This window comes from Scylla paramamosain, chromosome 19 (genome assembly GCF_035594125.1).
Source record: "Scylla paramamosain isolate STU-SP2022 chromosome 19, ASM3559412v1, whole genome shotgun sequence".
Taxonomy (NCBI): Eukaryota; Metazoa; Arthropoda; class Malacostraca; order Decapoda; family Portunidae; genus Scylla; species Scylla paramamosain.
The window spans coordinates 5409892-5432577 of record NC_087169.1 but is presented as its reverse complement, the minus strand read 5'-3'; the positions used below and the strand labels follow the sequence as shown (position 1 = coordinate 5432577).

The 22686-nt window shown below is 37.2% G+C and overlaps 1 long non-coding RNA gene across 1 annotated transcript in view; it reads left to right on the top strand.

Annotated features, from left to right (window-relative positions):
* The window catches only part of LOC135110047 (uncharacterized), a 32584-nt gene extending 17779 nt beyond the window's left edge, over positions 1–14805 (top strand). The window contains exon 3 of the long non-coding RNA XR_010273060.1: positions 14425–14805. This is a non-coding gene — a long non-coding RNA (uncharacterized LOC135110047). The remainder of the gene's footprint in view (positions 1–14424) is intronic.
* The last annotated feature ends 7881 nt before the right edge of the window (positions 14806–22686 follow it).

Sequence of the window (22686 nt, the reverse complement as noted above, 5' to 3'; positions counted from 1 at the left end):
GACTGTCTTCAGCCTCTCTCTCATCGCCGCAATGTTGCATTTCTAGCTGTCTTGTACCGATAACTGCTTGTAACTGCTCTTCTGATCTTGCTAAATGCATGCCTCCCCTCCTCCAGCGGCCTCGTTGCACAAGACTTACTTCTTTTTCTTATCCTTATTATGTACACCTCTCTAACGCAAGTTAACCCGTATTCTCATTCATTCATCCCTTTCTTTGGTAAACTCTGGAACTCCCTGCCTGCTTCTGTATTTCCACCTTCCTATGACTTGAATTCCTTCAAGGAGATTTCAAGACACTTATCCTTCAATTTTTGACTATCACTTTGGACCCTTTTATGGGACTGGCATTTCAGTGGGCATTTTTTATTGGACTTTTGTTGCACTTGAGCAGTGTTCCTGCTACATAAGAAAAAAAAAAACACACATTTTATATATAGAGAGAGAGAGAGAGAGAGAGAGAGAGAGAGAGAGAGAGAGAGAGAGAGAGAGAGAGAGAGAGAGAGAGAGAGAGAGAGAGAGAGAGAGAGAGAGAGAATGAACCAGGATAACATCCAGAATTCTTCAATTTTCTTCACTTTGTTAATTGCAACGTTTCATCTTCACAGAAGGCATCTTGAAACTAAAATATATAATTATATTTAGTACAATATTAAAAAGATGTAAATTAATAAAACTAAGAGCAAAATATAATAATATAAGTAGCAAAATAAAAAAGTAGAAAAAAAGTCGACATATGTATGACGATGGGTCATATTGTTAACTAAAAAAAAATAAATAAATAAGTAAATAAAATAATAATAATGATTAAAAACAGCAAAAAATAATGTATAGAGGAGTTAAGATCTATGGTTTAAAAACTAAGTATCTTAGTAAAATCTGGTGTGCACTCCCTTGTAGAAAGGTGAAAACTGACAGAGGGTGGTGTTCTGAGAGATTGACTACTAGCTCAGAAACCGAAGCTCCAAGCAAAGGTTTATAAAAAGATACAGCTGGGATGATGATAACTGGTTTAATATAATTTTGATGTCTGTATGTGAATATTATTTATATTCTGGTGTATTTCCGAAAAGGGGTGATCATGTTCGTGTGAGTATGTTCTTATTGCAGAGAAAGGGGGATGAGCTAATTATTTCTGTCCACTTGTCGAATTACTTTCATGTTCACTAATTCTGTGTGAGATTCCTCTTGGTTTCTCCAACACGTCAAATACAGCTCGAACAATTAAATTCATAAATGATGTTGGAGATAGGTCCAATAGGAATGTTGTCTTTAAATTTAAAGAAAGAGTCAATAGAAAAGTTATTAGTGGAGATGAAATTGAATTTAATGTCCGGGTATTGTGTTTTAAGTCTTTTTTTTTTAATAGTAAGGTAATTATGTATTTCTTAGGTGTCACCTGGGTGTCATTAGAGGAAGGCTTACTAAACTTACTGCCTAGAAGGTTATTGATAGTATTATAGATGAAGCTTAGTGAAAACCCGTTATTATGAAAAAAAATAAATAAATAAGTAAAAAGTTAATCTCATGGTCAAATGTAAACCAATTTGAAGACAGACTGCAGCAACGATATAGGAGAGTTCTAATAGCATTAAACTTAAATAATTTAGGAATAAAAGGAAGATAATTAATCCCCAAACCAGTGAGGGTTGGTTTGCGGTAAGCTGCTGTGTGCAACTGATTATTATTACGAGTCAGTAGTTCGTCTAAAAACACGATAAAGCCATTGTTTTTTGTGTCGCATGGGAATTCAATATTGGGATGTTTTGAAGTAATATAACTGAAAAATTTAGGTTTGTGTCGAAATCATTTGAATAAAAGCAAGGTATCATCAACGTTTCTTCAGTAAAACATAGGTTTCAATTCACTAAGGTAATCTTTCAGCCAATTGGTTTCATGGTGACATAAGAAAACATTAGCAAAAGTGGGACCAAGACAAGAACCCATGACCACGCCATCAATTTCAACATATAATTTCTCATTAAAACAAAAAAAATGGGAGTCTTAATTGCTAAGTCTAATAAGATGATACATTGGTTTTTAGTTTAAAAAAGTGTCATGGTCTTTAAATAGTTCATTACAGATGATCTGAATATATATATATATATATATATATATATATATATATATATATATATATATATATATATATATATATATATATATATATATATATATATATATATATATATATATATAAACTTTTTTCCAGGAAAACTCCGAAGTTTTTTTAAACTTTATTATTTTGCTGAGTTTCGCTTCTTTCTGTAGGCGTCTTCAGGCTAAAAAACAATAAAACACTAAGTAAAAGTTGTAGAAAATTTCAACATTACAAGGCACTACACGCAAAAACTGTGTAGTGCCGTGCAGTGCCATGTAATGTTGAGTTTTATACAAATTTTACTTAGTGTTTTATTTTATTTATTTATTTATTTATCTATTTATTTATTTATCTATTTTATTATTTTTTTTTAGCCTGAAGATGCGTGTAGAAAGAGGCGAAACAGCGAAAGAAAAAAAAAAAGAAGAAAACTTCGGAGTTACCCTGAAAAGTTATCAAGAAGACCTTTACAACATGAAGTCATATTTATACTCGTATATATATATATATATATATATATATATATATATATATATATATATATATATATATATATATATATATATATATATATATATATATATATATATATATATATTGTGCTGGGATCATTGAGACATGTAGTTTATTTTAAGGGTTACTTTGAGAAACACTGCTCTCAAGGTAATCAGAGTAATACCGTCTCAATTCCTCACAATTAATAGTTTTCTAAGGCCAGAGGCACTTCCGCATTGGTGGATGCACACACGTTACTGAGCTCATCTAAGGTAGTATTTTGAAAGAATAAGCTGAGGAGTTGTAAATTAGGAGGAGGTCGAGAACGTTGGGTGCATCTTAATGGAGTAGGGAAGGTGGACAGGATGCTTTACTAACCGAACCTAGGACAAAAGAAAGTGATGGCCGTAGCTGGTGGTGAAAACTGGAATCTTCAAGTATGGAAATTTCAGCAAATGGAGAAATATGAAAATGTGCCTAACTTTCACATTCAACTTTAACTTTGCTATCTTGCACGACCTAGAGCAATTTCTATAACATCCTACTTGTACCCTTGACAGTGTTGGAGATACACCCAAAATGCTTGACCTTTTCCTAACATTTTATACTTATGTTGCCACTGTCATTCGTACTTTTGACCGTCTTGGAGATAAGCCAAAAAATTCTTGACCTTCTCCCAACATCTTATTCTTCTGTTTATGCTGCCACTCTGTCTTCTTCGTTCGGTTCCTCCGATCACATCCTCATACTTGTGCCTTGTCCTACCACTTTATTCCTCAAGATCCCCCAAGGCGAAGGTGCCTGTGGCGTTTTGAATTTGCACATTTTGGAAGACCTGAGGAAGTATTATTCTGATTTTTCTTGGAATGATTGTTGATTCCGTGTCAGAGACCTATCTGTGTGTGTGCTGAGCGTAAAATAAAGGTGACAGTGTCTGGCATGGGGGCGTACATTCTTCATTTTTTTCTTTCTCTCTAAACCACCCAAACCTTGGCTATTACAGTATGTTCTCTTGCTATAAATGATAGAAAAGTAGTCTACAAGAGGTGTTTGAGCCTTCCATCAACTAAATATAATACACTTTATATTTCTACCCTGAATCATGCCTAGTTAGCTCTCCAACTTGCCAAACATTCTTACATCAATAAAATGTCAAAATCTTTCTAGATCTAACTCCCCTCGTGACTTTTGGCATCTAGCCCCAAAAAAACATATCTCTAATAACTTTCCTTCTTCATCTTTCCCTCCTGTTTTTAAATTTGATAGTACCACTGCGATCTAATATATCTCTAAAGTTTCAATATTCGCTCAAATATTTGCTAAAGATGCTATTTTGGATCATTTGTGGCGTGTTCCTCCTTCTCCTCCACCATTGGCTATTTCATGCTACCCATGAAGATCCTTCGCAATGATGTTCCCCATGTCTTCGCTGGTTGAAATCCTCGAAAAGCTTTTTGACCTGAAGGAATTCATATTATTGTTTCTCGTAACTGTGCCTCCTTGCTTGCACTTTCCCTAGTCATACTTTTCCAGCTCTGTCTATCAACATCTACCTTTCCATCTTGCTGGAAGTTTGCCTGTTTTCAGCCTGTTCCTAAAAGGGTGACATGTTTAAGCCCTAAAACTAGCGTCGTATTACTTTTTACTTTTTTATGTTTTTTTTTTTCCTAAAGATTTAGAATATATCCGCAACGGGAGATTATTTTTTAAACATCTATCTTATATATCTTATATCTGATCGGCAGCATGGGTTCCGTCATCGTCGCTGAATTGGTGATCTTTTGGCTATTCTTACTGAGACCTAAATCTATTAAAATGGGTGTTCCTCAGGGGTCATTCCTGTCACCGACTCTCTTCTTATATTTTCATCAATAGTCTCTTAAGCCAAACTTCTTGTCCTATCCATTCTTACGCTGATAATACCAGCCTGCACTTTCCACGTCTTTTCATTAAAGTTCAAGCCTTCAGTATTCAATAGTTAATTAAAGAGCTCGCGCAGAGAAGCCTCATAAGGCCTGACATCTCATCTAACATATTTGTTTTGGACAAAGCGAACTTACAATTGTTTAATGTCTCAAAAACTTAATACCTCCAGCCATCAATTCAGCACAACCTTCCAGATAACTCTCAACTCTTCTACAGTGACACTCAACTGTCCCACTCTTTTACACTGAACATCCCGTTCTGTCCTTTACTAATAATCATAACTGAAAAGTTCACACCTCATCTATAATTAAAGCAGCTTCTATGAAGTTTGGCGTTCATAGATGCCTGTGTACGTTTTTTATTTTTTTTTTATTTTAATCCTACAACTGCTAACTTTGTACAAGGGGCTTATCCATCCATGTTTTTTTTTTTTTGTTTTTTAATGTAGGAAGGACACTGGCCAAGGGCAACAAAAATCCAATAAAAAAAAATATGCCCACTGAAATGCCAGTCCCATACAAGGGTCAAAGCAGTGGTCAAAAACTGATGAATAGGTGTCTTGAAACCTCCCTCTTGAAGGAATTCAAGTCATAGGAAGGTGGAAATACAGAAGCAGGCAGGGAGTTCCAGAGTTTACCAGAGAAAGGGATGAATGATTGAGAATACTGGTTAACTCTTGTGTTAGAGAGGTGGACAGAATAGGGGTGAGAGAAAGAAGAAAGTCTTGTGCAGCGAGGCCGCGGAAGGAGGAAAGGCATGCAGTTAGCAAGATCAGAAGAGCAGTTAGCATGAAAATAGCGGTAAAAGACAGCTAGATATGCAACACAGGGGCGGTGAGAGAGAGGCTGAAGACAGTCAGTTAGAGAAGAGGAGTCGATGAGACGAAAAGCTTTTGATTCCACCCTGTCTAGAAGAGCAGTATGAGTGGAACCCCCCAAACATGTGAAGCATACTCCATACATGGACGGATAAGGCCCTTGTACAGAGTTAGCAGCTGGGGGAGAGGTTGAGAAAAACTGGCGGAGACGTCTCAGAACGCTAAACTTCATAGAAGCTGTTTTAGCTAGATGAGATGTGAAGTTTCCAGTTTAGATTATAAGTAAAGAACAGACTGAGGATGTTCAGTGTAGAAGACGGGGACAGTTGAGTGTCATTGAAGAAGAGGGGATAGTTGTCTGGAAGGTTGTGTCGAGTTGATAGATGGAGGAATTGAGTTTTTGAGGCATTGAACAATACCAAGTTTGCTCTGCCCAAATCAGAAATTTTAGAAAGATCAGAAGTCAAGCATTCTGTGGCTTCCCTGCGTGATATGTTTACCTCCTGAAGGGTTGGAAAAGTGCAGGGTGGTATCATCAGCATAGGAGTGGAGAGGACAAGAAGTTTGGTTTAGAAGATCATTAATGAATAATAAGAAGAGAGTGGGTGACAGGACAGAACCCTGAGGAACACCACTGTTAATAGATTTAGGAGAAGAACAGTGACCATCTACCACAGCAGCAATAGAACGGTCAAAAAAGGAGATTTGAGATGAAGTTACAGAGAGAAGGATAGAAACCGTAGGAGGGTAGTTTGGAAATCAAAGCTTTGTGCCAGACTCTATCAGAAGCTTATAATATGTCCAAGGCAACAGCAAAAGTTTCACCAAAATCTCTAAAAGAGGATGACCAAAACTCAGTAAGGAAAGCCAGAAGATTACCAGTAGAGTGGCCTTGACGGAACCCATACTGGCGATCAGATAGAAGGTTGCTATATGCCAGAAATCACTAGGGGAGTTAGATCTTGAAATGTTTTGACATTTTCTGTTAATAAAGGAGTTTTTGGCTATTTGGAGAACAGACTTGGCATGGTTCCGAGCAGAAATATAAAGTGCATGAGATTCTGTTGATGGAAGGCTTAAGTACCTTTTGTGGGCCACCTCTCTATCATGTATAGCACGAGAACAAGCTGTGTTAAACCAAGGTTTAGAAGGTTTAGGACGAGAAAAAGAGTGAGGAATGTACGCCTCCATGCCAGACACTATCACCTCTGTTATACGTTCAGCACACAAAGACGGGTCTCTGACACGGGAGCAGTAGTCATTCCAAGGATAATCAGCAAAATATCTCCTCAGGTCCCCCCAACTAGGAGAGGCAAAACGCCAGAGGCACATTCGCTTAGAGGGATCCTAAGGAGGGATTGGAGCAATAGGACAAGATAAAGATATGAGATTGTGATCGGAGGAGCCCAACGGAGAAGAAAGGGTGACAGCATAAGCAAAAGGATTAGAGGTCAGGAAAAGGTCAAGAATGTTGGGCGTATCTCCAAGACGGTCAGGAATACGAGTACGGTGTTGCACCAATTGCTCTAGGTCATGGAGGATACCAAAGTTGTAGGCTAGTTCACCAGGATGGTCAGTGAAGGGAGAGGAAAGCCAAAGCTGGTGGTGAACATTGAAGTCTCCAAGAATGGAAAATGCAAAAGGGAAGAGGGTCAGAATGTGCGCCACTTTAGAAATTAAGTAGTCAAAGAATTTCTTATAGTCAGAGGAGTTAGGTGAGAGGTATACAGCACAGATAAATTCAGTATGAGAGTTACTCTGTAGTCGTAGCCAGATGGTGGAAAACTCGGAAGATTCAAGAGCGTGGGCACGAGAGCAGGTTAAGTCATTGTGCACATAAACGCAGCATACAGCTTTGGATCGAAAATGAGGTTAGAGAAAGTAGGAAGTAACAGAAAAGGGGCTACTGTCAGTTGCCTTAGACACCTGAGTTTCAGTGAGGAAATGAAGATTAGGTTTAGAAGAGGAGAGGTGGTGTTCTAGAGATTGAAAATTAGATCTTAGACCGCAAATGTTGCAGAAGTTAATGAAGAAAAAGTTGAAGGGGGTGTCAAGACACTTAGGGTCGTCGACAGAAAGGCAGTCCGACCTGGGGACATTTATCGTCCCCTCCCCAGATGGGGACTCCGAGGCTGGCGTAGGAGTCGCCATGATTATTTTTAAATTTTTGAGTGAAGGGTGTGTGTGTAATTAGGTGCTTGTAGTTTTGTGTGGAGGAAGAGAGTTGTCTTTAGAGGGCAGGCTGTGACTGCCCCCTTGTGTTGTGAGACACAAAGGGAAACGTTCAGTGAGGTCACAGCTGGATTTAATGATAAGTTCACAGCACCCCCTGAACAGTGCTTTAAACCTCACAGGGAGTAATTATCGTTGCGACAGGTGTCTACTGCGTATGAACAACGCTTCACATTTATGGGAGAGCTCTGCTCATACTGCTCTTTAATTCAACATTTCGTGTCTTCAGCCTCCCTTTCATCGTCGCAATGGTGCATCTCTTGCCATCTTCTACCGCTATTTTTATGCTGATTGCTCTAATGATCTTGCTAACTGCATGCTTCCTCTCCTTCCCTCGCCACTCTACACAAGTTGCTTTCATCTCTACACTGTCAATCTCTCTAATGAAAGAGTTAACCAGTATTCTCAGTTATTTATTACTTTTTCTTGATGATCTCTTCAACTCCCTGCCTGTTTCTGTATTTCCTCCTTCCCTTGACTTGACAGGTTTTAAGACACTTGCTCTCTGTTTTTTTTTTTTTTTTTATAATTCTTTTACCATCTTTTTGGGACCGGCACTTTATTGGGGCTTTTTTTCGGACGTTTTTGTTGCCCTTGACCAGTGCTATTCTTGCATGAAAAAAAAAAAAAAAAAAAAGCCGGAGGAGTTCGGTAAGTGATGTGAATTTCACGGAAGTGAAATTTAGTAAGACAGCCAATGAAGCCTATGTCAGATGATGGAGGCATCTTTAGATTCAAGAGCGTGGCCATGAAAACCGTGGCCATGGGGATTCCAAGGGTGATATTGGTCTTACTTTATCATGACAGAAATTCAATCTCAATCTCATAATGATGAAAGAATAATAATTAGGCAAGAAGACGTGCAGAAGTCCCTGCAGAATATACGGGCAGGTAAAGCTACAGGGCCAGACGGAATGCCTGCTATGGTACTTAAACATTGTGCATAACAACTGACACCCGTACTGACAACATTATTTCAGGATTCAGTAGATCAGGGAGTGGTACCTTATAAATGGAAGGAATCTGAAGTAAAGCCTATTGCAAAAATTAACTGTCCAAAAGATCCCAAAGATTTTAGACCTGTAGTATTAACATCTAATATTATGAAATGTCTAGAAAGTCTATTGAAGAATTACATCTGTGAAAAAAATAATAAATAATAATATAAAAGACCCTATGCAGTTTGCTTATTGTAATAATAGGATTGTACAGGATGCGACACTTACATTATTGAATGATGTTAACAAACATTTAAATAAGCCCAAATCACAAATTAGAGCACTGTTTATTGATTTTAGTTCAGCATTTAATAGAATGCAACCTCATATTCTGCTCAATAAAATGCTAGAAATGGGTGTAAATAGAAATATCTTAAAATGGATTTTAACTTTTTATCCCAGAGACCCCAGTATACCAATGTAAACAATGTTAAGTCTGATGTGATATTAACTAACACAGGAACCCCACAATGTTGTGTGTGTTGTCCCCTGTTCTTTTCACTTTGTACACAGATGATTGTAGAAGTGGAATTTATGACTGTACAATTGTGAAATATGCTGATGATACAGTTATCTTAGGAAAAATTGTAAATTATAATTATGAAGGCTATTTAACTCAGGTAAAAAAAAAAATGTTGATTGGAATAAACAAAATTTGTTGGAGCACAATGTAAAGAAAACTAAGATGATATTTGATTTCAGAACTAAAAATAAACATGTACCGGACCTATTAACAATTAGAGAAGAAAACGTAGAAAGAGTAAACCAGTATAAGTATCTGGGCTTTATGATCGATGACCAGATGAAGGGCAGTGTCAATACAGATATGGTGTTAAGGAAATGTAACCAAAGACTACACTTTGTACGTATTTTGCGCAACTTACATGTAGATAAAGTGATCATTAGCCTATTCTACAAATCGTTGTTGGAACCAGTCCTAAACTTTTCGATCACTGCCTGTTATGGAAAGCTTACCTGTAAAGATAAAAAAAAAAATAATAATAAGCTGGGAAGGATTGTTAAGAAGGCAGGAAAATTAGGTGCACAGACCATATCATTAGATAAGCTCTATCAGACAGCTACAATGAAACAAGTGGACAGGATAATGAAAGATATCACTCATCCGCTACATAACTGTTACACATATCTAAAATCTGGTAGAAGGTTAGCTCTGCCCATGCAGCGTACTGACAGATATAGGAAGTCATTTGTACCTAAAAGCATTCTCCTTTTCAATCATCTATCATCACTATAATTTTTAGATTTAAGTATTCATGGTTACTGTATGTGATGGTTGATGATGAGGGCAGAAATAGCCCGATATTGCATGTATACGATAGCCCATGTAATGACTCTTTTCTTAATGTTTTATTGTTTTATTGTTTTACTGATTTTATTTACTTTTTAATGTTATGTATAAGCAACTACTAGGGAGCTCTTAAGCCAAAATAAATTTAATTTGTATTACATTTTGTATTACAACTTGACGAATAAATTATCTTATCTTCGATTGGTGGTGATACGTATAGATGTTTGTAATGTGTAGTGTATTATTAATAGCAAATGAGATGTCTTTGAAGTGTAGACTAAAACTTTTCTCTATGTCACTGATACACAAAGAAAAGAATACATGCATAGTGGAAACAGGTGGGATCAGCTGCAGCTTTCCACCATCTGGCAACGACTACAATGTCACTCTTAAAATAAATGTATGTGTTGTATATCTCTCACCTAACTCCTCTGGCTACAAAAAAAAAAAAAAAAAAAAAAAAATCTTTGACTACTTTACTTCCAAAATGGAGCACATGCTGACTCTTTCTTTTTGCGGAGCTCTCCATTCCTGGAGACTTCAATGTTTACCACCAACTCAGGCATTTCTCTCTCTTCGCTGACTATACTGGTGAACTAGCCTTTAACTTTCCTATCCTTCACGACCTAGAGGAACTGTTAGGTACACCATATTCGCATTCCTAACTGTCGTGGAGATACGCCTATCATTGTTGACCTTTTCCTAACCTCTAAACCTGCTTATGCTGTCACCCTACCTTCTCCGTTGTGCTTCTCTGATCACATCCTCATATCTGTATCTTGTCCTATCGCTCCAGTCACTCACTCGTCAGGATCCCCCAAAGAGAAGATGCCTCTGGCGTTTTCCCTCTGCTAATTGGGGGTACCTGAGGAGGTACTATTCTGCTTTTCCTTGAAATGACTACTATTTCCGTGTCAAAGACTCGTCTTTGTTGACCGACCACGTAAGTGTCTGGCACACTCTCGATCTAAACCTTCCAAATCTTGGTTTAACACAATCTGTTCTCGTGTTATACATTATAGAGAGGTGGCCCACAAAAAGTACTTGGATCTTCCATCACCTGAACTTAATGCACTTTATATCTCTGTCCGAAATCATGCCAAATATGTTCTCCAACTGACCAAAAATTCCTTTTAAGATTTAATTCCCCTCGTAATTTCTGGCACCTAAAGAAAAAAATCTCCAATAACTTTTTTTCTTCATCTTCCCCTCCTTTATTTCAGCTTAGTGGTACCACTGCCATCTAATGCCATCTAAAGCTAAATTCTTCGTTCAAACTTTACTAAAAATCTTGAATGGTTGAGGGCCTGTTCCTTCATCTCCTCCAACCTGTGACTACTTTATGCTACCCATTAAGATACCTCGCGTTGATATTTTCCATGCCCTCTCTGGCCTTAACCCTCCGGTGCTTATGGACCTTTATGGGATCCTCCTGTTGTTCCCCGAAATTGTGATTCACAATATGAACATCTGCCTTTCCTTCATTCTGGAGGTTTGCTCATATTCAAATTGTTCCTAATCCCTGAAACTATCGTGCTATTCCTTTACTTTCCTGTCTCTGAAAAGTTTTCAAATTTATCCTCAAGAGGAATATTCTGAAACATCTATCAGCTCACAACCTTAAATCTTATCACCAATATGGGTTCTGTCAAGCCCTCTCTATTGGTGATTTTCTGGTTTTCTTTATTAAGACCTGATCATCATCTTTTGGGATACTGGTGAAACTTTTCTTGTTCCCTTAGACATATCAAAAGCTTTTGATATAGTCTAGCACAAAGTTTTGATTTCCAAACTACTCTCCTACGGCTTCTATTTTTCTCTCTGTAATTTCATCTTAAGTTTCCTTTCTGACCGATCTAATACTGCTGTTGTAGACAGTCACTATTCTATTGACAGTATTCTCTCCTATCATCCACTGCCTTCCTATTATTTTCAATAATCTTCAAAACCAAATGTCTCTTCATAGCCGCTTCTATGCCGATGATACACCTTTGCACTTTTCCACGTCTTTTCGTAGACATCTATCCCTTTAGGAAGTAAACAGCTCACGCAGGGAAGCCAAACAACGTCTAAATGATCTAACTCTAATTGAACTGTTTAATTGATCTCTTTAAAATTTATGATTGGAGCAGAGCAAACTTGGTATTCTTCGATTTCTCAAAAACTCATTTCCTCCATCTGTCAACTCAACACATCTTTCTAAATAGGTATCAGCTCTTTTTTCAATGATACTTAACTGTCCACCTCTTATGCAATGAACATTCTAGGTCTGTCCTTTACATATAATCAAAACTTTTAACCTCACATTTCATTTTTAACTAAACAACTTTTATGAAGTTAGACGTTCTGAGTCATCTCCGTCAGTTTTTGCTCACCCTTTACACCTAACTTTGTACAGGGGACTTATCCTTCCATGAATGGAGAATGCTCAACATGTATGGGGGTTCTACTCATACCGCTATTTTAGACTTGATATAATCAAAAGATTTTCGTCTTGTCATCTCCTCTCTTCAAATTACCATTATCAGTTGCTCTCTCATCGCAATATAGCATGTCTTCTACCGCTATTTTAATGATAACAGCCCTTCAGATCTTGCTAACTGCATGCCTTCCCTCCTCCTTCGGCCTCGCTGTACAAAACTTTCTTCTTTCAGCTCACTAATGCAAGAATTAACCAGTATTTTCAATCATTCATTCTTTTCTCTGGTAAACTCAGGAACTCTTTACCTGTTTCTATATTTTCTCGTTTTTATGACTTACTATTTCAACAGGGAGGTTTCAAGTATTTTTTATTTTTTTTATGTAGGAGGGACACTGGCCAAGGGCAACAAAAAATCCAAAAAAAAACAAAAAAAACAATGAGATGCCATGTCCCAGAAAAGCGTCCAAAGTGGTAGTAAAATATTGAAGGAAAAGAAACTTATTCTGTCATCTGACTTTTCTTTTCTGGTAGTGTTTTTTTTTTTTCGAACTGTGGGCCTCTTCCATAAAAAAAAATGTGTGTGTGTATGTGTGTGTCTGTGTGTGTGTGTGTGTGTGTGTGTGTGTGTGTGTGTGTGTGTGTGTGTGTGTGTGTGTGTGTGTGTGTGTGTGTGTGTGTGTGTGTGTGTGTGTGTGTGCAACTAAGAGGAAACTTTATGATGTTCAGACGTCAGAACCGTCAAATCCCTTTTATATCTTTATGGATCATAAGTCAGCAGGTTTCTGTATTAGAATAAATAAAAAAAAAAAAAAACAGTACTAATATTGTTAATAATAATAATGATAATAAAAAAAAAAATAATAAAAAAAAATAAATAAAATAACAATAATAATAATAATAATAATAATAATAGTAATATCAGCAACAAATGATGATAATGATAACAATAATAATTATAATAATAATAATAATAATAATAATAATAAAATAATAATAATAATAATGATAATAATAATAATAACAATAATAATAATAATAATAATAATAATGATAATAATAATAATGATAATAATAATAATAATAATAATAATAATAATAATAATAATAATAATAATAATAATAATAATAATAATAATAACAATAATACTTATTATTATTATTATTATTATTATTATTATTATTATTATTATTATTATTATTATTATTATTATTATTATTATTATTATCATTATTTTCATCATCATCATCATCATCATCATCATCATCATCATTATTAATAATGTAACACATAATCGTCACTTTCTACCTCTCTTAGCCTCACGTTTTTAAAGACAGAGAAAATATATTTCAATTAAATTTCTCTCAAGTTATGAAGATAATTTATGTCCTGACTAATCTGTAGTTGTAGTGAATGATGGGTTCAGAATGGATCTTAGTTGTCTTGTACATCTGCATATAATATTTACATATGAAATTGCACATATGCGTATTTTGTTCATTGGTCTATCTTTTCGACCCCTTTTTTTTTCTTCTTTTGTTGTAAGTAATGACACTGTGGCTGTGTATACAATATATACATATATACATATATATATATATATATATATATATATATATATATATATATATATATATATATATATATATATATATATATATATATATATATATATATATATATATATATATATATATATATATATATATATATATATATATATATATATATATATATATATATATATATATATATATATATATATATATATATATATATATATATATATATATATATATATATATATATATATATATATATATATATATATATATATTCTTTTTGAGAAAACATCAAGAATAAGTTTCCGTTGTATTCCTTAATATTTTTTTTCGTATTTTTTTTTCAACAATTATCATAATTACTAACTGACTTTTTTTTTCGAAATTGAACTGCGAATTTACTACACTTCTCTTTTACACCTTTCCACCTAGTTACAATAGAAATGTTATATTGTGGCATTAAAGTTTTACTTTATTATTTATTTATTTTTTTTATTTATTTATTTACTTTTTTATTCATTTATTTATTTTCATTTAATTTATTTCTCTTTTCTTCCCACTAAATAGATACATCATCGGTCTACGTTAACAATGGGCACACTCCGTCGATCCTGCTACTTAACCCACATGTTGACACAATTTACAAACGCTTCTTCCAGGACGATTCAGTGCAATCGTTCTCATTACAATGAACAACTCTCAAATAGGGTCAAATAATTTTTCCAAGCCACGTATCTTATCAGCATCTAATTTGTCCACAGTAAAATTTACAGACACCTTGGTCAGCACGGCCAGGCTTCGGGGTGTAAATTAGTCTAACACTAATAAATTAATAAATAATTATAACTGTTTTTACAATCAACTAAACATTATTACTTATCTCTAAGAAACAGGCTTTACTTACGTAACTCCCTGTAATGTTAAGAAAGTTTAGTAGATTATTACATATAATTTGAAAGGATTTTGACTATATGCCTGGTATGATTATTAATAAAGCGAATGAAAATAATGGATTTTATATTCATAAGTAAACCAAGAAGGAATGAAAATGTTGTCGAAATTACAACGATATTCTTGTTTGCTTTACATTGCAATAAATATAAAATTTTACAATAATTTATTCACCTTTGACCTCTCTTCTGTGAAGCAGCACCAACAGATAAATGATGCATGTAATATAACTAAATAAAATGTTTTTTAACTTTTCCTTAATATGTGCCAGAAGTTTATGTAATAAAATTATATTTAATTAAATTTATTTGAAGAGAGAAGAATCCGACTTACATTTATTTATTTATCTATTTATGTATTTTTGTGGTAGGATGCTGTATTTAACGGCTGGTACTTGTATATGATCGAGTGACTGTGAATATATGTAAATAATGCACACAAAAAAAAAAAAAAACACTCAGCGCGATCACTTGAACCGATAACTGATTGTCTTAAAAATCCAGGGATGCAACAAAATCGTCCAGCATACTGTAGAAGGACGACAGAAAGATGTTAGGTTAGATAAGGTCTTGACTATTCGACAGGCGACAGAGTTGTAATAAATGGCTGAGTTGGGTCAAGTAGTTAGTGAGGCATCACAGGGATCAGCTTTAGGGGCATTAATAGATATTAATGACTTAGCGGGATAAGTGACAATATTTGTAAATTTGTGGACGATACTAAGACAGGTAGATTATTTACTTCGGATTCGTATGCCATCACCCTGCATGGAGATTTGGATTAAAAGAACGAAATGACAGATACAATGTCTACGGATGAAGTTGCGACCCACCATTTACAAACGCCAGTAAACCATTCTGAACTCTGTCTTCTATAAAACCTGCATGTTTTCGCCCAGTTCCAAATAGTACGCCTCAATACACCAAGGCTACTCGAGACTGCAGGGATAAAATTTGTCTCTGAATTTACCTGCCCGCGGGTTTTGGCCTGTGGAGTGTAAAGATTCACATTTTTTTTTTTTTTTTTTTTTTTTTTTACCAAAAATACAAAAATGGTCTGGGCCACCACAAACAAGGTGGAGAAGGCCCGTATCATTTCTCTGGGGAAATTGGGGTCAAATTAAATGATGTTGCTGGTTATGTTGGCTGCCAGGAAGGAGAAAGTTGTGGTTGAGGTGAAGGCACTCAAATTGTGATATTATGCATGAGTTCTGAGTTTTCCTTCTTGATTTTCTAAAACGTAATGATTTTATTATTATTATTATTATTATTATTATTATTATTATTATTATTATTATTATTATTATTATTATTATTATTATTATTATTATTATTATCATTATTATTATTATTATTATTACTATTATTACCATTATTATTATTATTATTATTATTACTATTATTATTACTATTATTATTAAAGTACGCTTTATGAGAGCATCAGTCTTCAATGGAGTCTTTCCCTACTACAAGGAGGCGAAATGTAGTGGGCCAATAGCAGCCAACATGTAGGGGGAGGGGGCAGTAAGCAACTGCCGAAACCTTAATTACTCCCAGTGAGGTCTAAAGCACTGGATCAGGGGGTGCTGTGAACGTACCCAAAAAAACCCAGCTGTGACCTCAGTGGTCGTTTACTTTTGTGTCTCACAACACAAGGGGGCACTCACAGCCTGCTCTCTAAAGACAACTCTCTTCCTCCACACAAAACTACAAGCTCCTAATTACACGCACGCACTTCACTCAAAAAATTCAAAATTATCATGGCGACTCCTACACCAGCCTCGGAGTCTCCATCTGAGGAGGAGACCACAAATGACTCAAGGTCGGACTGCTCTTCTGATAGCGACTCCAAGTGTTTTGACACCTCCCTAAACTTTTTCTTCATTAACATCTGCAACATTCGCGGTCTTAGATCTAATTTTCAATCTGTGGAACACCACCTCTTATCTTCTAAACCTCGTCATCTTTTGCTCACTGAAACACAGGTGTCTCAGGCAGTAGCCACTTTTCTGTTCCCTCTTTTTTTTTTTTTTTTGTGTGTGTAGGAGGGAAACTAGCCAAGGCCAACAAAAATCCAATAAATAAAAAAAAAGCCCACTAAGATGCCAGTGCCATAAAAGGGTCCAAAGCGGTAGTCAAAAATTGAAGGATAAGTGTCTTAAAACCTTCCTCTTGAAGGAATTAAAGTCATAGGGAGGTTGAAATACAGAAGCAGGCAGGAAGTTCCAGAGTCTACCAGAAAGAGGAAAGAATGATTGAGAATGCTGGTTAATTCTTGCATTAGAGAGGTGGACAAAATAGGGGTGAAAGAAAGAAGAAAGTCTTGTGCAGCGAGGCAGCGGGAGGAGGGGAGGCATGCAGCTAGCAAGATCAGAAGAGCAGTTAGTATGAAAATAGCGGTAGAAGACAGCTAAAAATACAACAATGCGGTGATGAGACAGAGTCTGAAGACAGACAGTTAGAAGAGAGGAGTTGATGAAACGAAAAGCTTTTGATTCCACCCTGTCTAGAAGAGCGATATGAGTGGATCCCCCCCCGACATGTGAAGCATACTCCATACATGGACATATAAGGCCTTTCTATAGAGTTAGCAGCTGGGAAGGTGAGAAAAACTGGCGGAGACGTCTCAGAATACCTAACTTCATAAAAGCTGTCTTAGCTAGAGGTAAGATGTGAAGTTTCCAGTTCAGATTATAAGTAAAGGAAAGACCGAGAATGTTCAGTGTAGAAGAGGAGTACAGTTGAGTGTTACTGAAGAAAAGTTGTCTGGAAGGTTGTGTCGAGTTAATAGATGGAGGAATTGAGTTTTTGAGCCATTAAACAATACCAAGTTTGTTCTGCCACAATCAGAAATTTTTGAAAGATCAGAAATCAGGCGTTCTATGGCTTACCTGCGTGAAATCTCTTTTAGAGATTTTGTTGAAATTTTTGCCTTGGATATATCAAAAGCTTTTGATAGACTCTGGCACAAAGCTTTCATTTCAGAACTACCCTCCTACAGCTTCTATCTTTTTCTCTGTAACTTCATCTCAACTTTCCTTTCAGACCGTTCTATTGCTGCTATGGTAGACGGTCACAGTTCTTCTCCTAAATCTATTAATAGTGGTGTTCCTCAGGGTTCTGTCCTGTTATCCACTCTCTTATTATTCATGGATGACCTTCTAAACCAAACTTTTTGTCCTATCCACTCCTACGTTGATGATACCACCCTACACTTTCCCACGTATTTTCCCATACGTCCAACCCTTCAGGAAGTAAACATTTCACGAAGGGAAGCCACAGAACGCCTGACTTCTGATCTTTCTAAAATTTCAGATTGTGGCAGAGCAAACTTGGTATTGTTTAATGCTTCAAAAACTCAATCCCTCCAACTATCAACTCGACACAATCTTCTAGACAACTATCCCCTCTTCTTCAATGACACTCAACTGTCCCCCTCTTCTACACTGAATATCCTCGGTCTGTCCTTTACTTATAATCTGAACTGGAAACTTCACATTTCATCTCAAGCTAAAAAAGCTTCTATAAAGTTAGGTGTTCTGAGTCGTCTCCGCCAGTTTTTATCATCCCCTCACCCCAGCTGCTAACTCTGTATAAGAGGCTTATCCGTCCACGTATTAAGTATGCTTCACATTTCTCGGGGGTTCCACTAATATCAATAACTCTTCTCATCATCTCCTGTCCTCTAACTGATTGTCTTCAGCCTTTCTCTCATCGCCGCAGTGTTGCATCCCTAGCTGTCTTCTACCGCTATTTTCATGCTAACTGCTCTTCTGATCTTGCTCACTGCATGCCTCCCCTCCTACAGCGGCCTCGCTGCACAAGACTCTCCTTTCTCTCACCCCTATTCTGTCCACCTCTCTAATGCAAGAGTTAACCAGTATTCTCAATCATTCATATCTTTCTCTGGTAAACTCTGGAACTCCCTGCCTGTTTCTGCATTTCCATCTTCCTATAACTTGAATTCCTTCAAGAGGGAGACACTTAGCATTCAATTTTTGACTGTCACTTTGGACCCTTTTATAGGACTGGCATCTCAGTGTTTTTTTTTTTTTTAGTTATTGGATTTTTGTTGCCCTTGGCCAGTGTTACTCTTACATAAAAAAAAAGCCAGATACTATCACCTCTGTAATGCGCTCAGCACACAAAGACGAGTCTTTGACACGGAAGCAATAATCATTCCAAGGAAAATCAGCAAAATACCTCCTCAGGTCCCCCCACGTAGAAGAGGCAAAGCGCCACAGGCATCTTTACCTTAGGGAAATCCTGAGGAGGGATTGGATCGATAGGACAAGATACAGGTATGAGATTGTGGTCGGAGGATCCCAGCGAAGAAAAGAGGGTGACAGAATAAGCAGAAGGATTAGAGGTCAGGAAAAGGTTCAACAATGTTTGGCGTATCTCCAAGACGGTCAGAAATACAAGTAGTGTGCTGCACAAATTGCTCTATGTCATGGAGGATAGTAAAGTTGATAGTAAAGGCACCAGGATGATCAGTGAAAGGAGAGGAAAGCCAAAGCAGGTGGTGAACAGTGAAGTCTCCAAAAATGGAAATCTCTGCAAAAGGGAAGAGAGTCAGAATGTGCTCCACTTTGGAAGTTAAGTAGGACGAGGCAGTAGACACCTGCCAAAACGATAATTACTCCCAGTGAGGTCTAAAGCACTGTTCAGGGGTTGCTCTGAACCCCAGCTGTGACCTCACTAAACGTTTCCCCTTGTGTCTCACAACACAAGGGGGCAGTCATAGCCTGCCCTCTAAACACAACTCTCTTCCTCCACACAAAACTACAAGCACCGAATAGCACACACACCCTTCACTCAAAATTTAAAAATCATCATGACGACTCCTACACCAGCCTCGGAGTCCCCATCTGGGGAGGGGACCATAAATATCCCCAGGTCAGACTGCATTTCTGTCGACGACCCAAAGTGTCTTGACACCCCCCTCAACTTTTTCTTCATTACCTTCTGCAACATTCACGGTCTAAGATCTAATTTTCAATCTGTAAAACATCACCTCTCCTCTTCTAAACCTCATCTTCTTTTCCTCACTGAAACTCAGGTGTCTGAGGCAACTGACAGTAGACCCTTTTCTGTTCCCTCCTACTTTCTCTATCCTCATTTTCGATCCAAAGCTGGATGCTGCGTTTATGTGCGCAATGACTCAACCTGCTCTCGTGCCCACGCTCTTGAATCTTCCGAGTTTTCCACCATCTGCCTACGACTACAGAGTCACTCTCATACTAAATTTATCTGTGCTGTGTACCTCTCCCCTAACTCCTCTGATTATAAAAAATTCTTTGACTACTTAACTTCCATAGTGGAGCACATTCTGACCCTCTTCCCTTTTGCAGAGATCCCCATTCTTGGAGACTTTAATGTTCATCATGAGCTTTAGCTTTCCTCTCCCTTCACTGACCATCCTTGTGAACTAGCCTAAAACTTTGCTATCCTCCATGACCTAGAGCAATTGGTGCAACACCCTACTCGTATTCCTGACCGTCTTAGAGATACGTCCAACATTCTTGACATTTTCCTGACCTCTAATCCTTCTGCTTATGCTGTCACCCTTTCTTCTCCGTTGGGCTCCTCCAATCAAAATTTCATATCTTTATCTTGTCCTATCGCTCTAATCCCTCCTCAGGATCCCCCTAAGCGATGGTACCTCTGGCATTTTGCCTCTGCTAGTTGGGGGGACCTGAGGAGGTATTTTGCTGATTTTCCTTGGAATGACTACTGCTTCCGTGTCAGAGACCCGTCTTTGTGTGCTGAACGCATAACAAAGGTGATAGTGTCTGGCGTGGAGGCGTACATTCCTCACTCTTTTTCTCGTCCTAAACCTTCTAAACTTTGGTTTAACAGAGCTTGTTCTCGTGCTATACATGATAGAGAGGTGGCCCACAAAAGGTACTTAAGCCTTCCATCAAAAGAATCTCATGCACTTTATATTTCTGCCTGGAACCATGCCAAGTCTGTTCTCCAACTAGCCAAAAACTCTTTTATTAACAGAAAATGTCAAAACATTTCAAGATCTCCCCTCGTGACTTCTGGCATATAGCCAAAAAATATCTTCAATAACTTTGCTTCTTCTTCTTTTCCTCCTCTATTTCAACCAGAACCACTGTTATCACATCTATTTCTAAAGCTGAACTCTTCGCTCAAACCTTTGCAAAAACTCTTCCTTGGATGATTCTGGGCTTGTTTCTCCCTCTCCTCCACCCTCTGACTACTTCATGGTACCTATTAAAATTCTTCGCAATGATGTTTTACATACCCTTGCTGCCCTAAATCCTCGGAAGGCTTATGGACCTGATGGGGTCCCTCCTATTGTTCTCCGAAACTCTGCCTTCGTACCGTCTTATTGTTTTAATTTCCTGCCTATCTAAAGTTTTTGAATCTATCCTCAACAGGAAGATTCTTAAACATCTATCACTTCACAACCTTCTATCTGATCGCCAGTATGTGTTCCGTCAAGGCCGCTCTACTGGTGATCTTCTGGCTTTCTTTACTGAGTCTTGGTCATCCTCTTTTAGAGATTTTGATGAAACTTTTGCTGTTGCCTTGGACATATCAAAAGGTTTTGATAGAGTCTGGCACAAAGCTTTGATTTCCAAACTACCCTCCTACGGTTTCTAAGCTTCTCTCTGTAACATCTCAAGTTTCCTTTCTGTTGCTGCTGTTATAGACGGTCACTGTTCTCCTAAATTTATTAACAGTGGTGTTCCTCAGGGTTCTGTCCTGTCACCCACTCTCTTCTTATTATTCATTAATGATCTTCTAAACCAAACTTCTTGTCCTATCCACTCCTACGCTGATGATACCACCCTGCACTTTTCCACGTCTCTTCATAGATGTCCAACCCTTCAGAAGGTAAACATTTCATGCAGGGAAGCCACAGAACGCTTGACTTCTGATCTTTCTAAAATTTCTGATTGGGGAAGAGCAAATTTGGTATTGTTCAATGCCTCAAAAACTCAATTCCTCCATCTATCACACAACCTCCTCCATCTATCGACACAACCTTCCAGACAACTATCCCCTCTTCTTCAATGACACTCAACTGTCCCCCTCTTCTACACTGAACATCCTCGGTCTGTCCGTTACTTATAATCTGAACTGGAAACTTCACATCTCATCTCTAGCTAAAACAGCTTCTATGAAGTTAGATGTTCTGAGACGTTTCCGCCAGTTACTCTCACCTCCCCAGCTGCTGACTCTGTACAAGGCCCTTATCCGTCTATGTATGGAGTATGGTTCACATGTCTGGGGGGGTTCCACTTATACTGCTCTCCTAGACAGGATAGAATCAAAAGCTTTTCGTCTCATTAACTCCTTTCCTCTAACTGACTGACTTCAGCCTCTCTCTCACCGCCGCAATGTTGCATATCTAGCTATTTTCTACCGCTATTTTCATGCTAACTGCTCTTCTGATCTTGCTAACTGCATGCCTTCCCTCTTCCCGCGGCCTCGCTGCACAAGACTTTCTTCTTTCTCTCACCCCTATTCAGTCCACCTCTGTAACGCAAGAGTTAACCAGTATTCTCAATCATTCATCCCTTTTTCTGGTAAACTCTTCTGGTAAACTGCTTCTATATTTCCACCATCCTATGACTTGAATACCTTCAAGAGGGAGGTTTCAAGACACTTATTCATCAATTTTTGACCACTGCTTTGACCCTTGTATGGGACTGGCATTTCAGTGGGCATATTTTTTTATTGGATTTTTGTTGCCCTTGGCCAGTGTCCTTCCTACATAAAAAAAAAAAGTCAAAGAATTTCTCATAGTCAGAGGAGTTATGTGAGATGTATACAGCACAGATCAATTTAGTTTGAGAGTGACTTTTTAGTCGTAGCCAGATGGTATAAAACTCGGAAAATT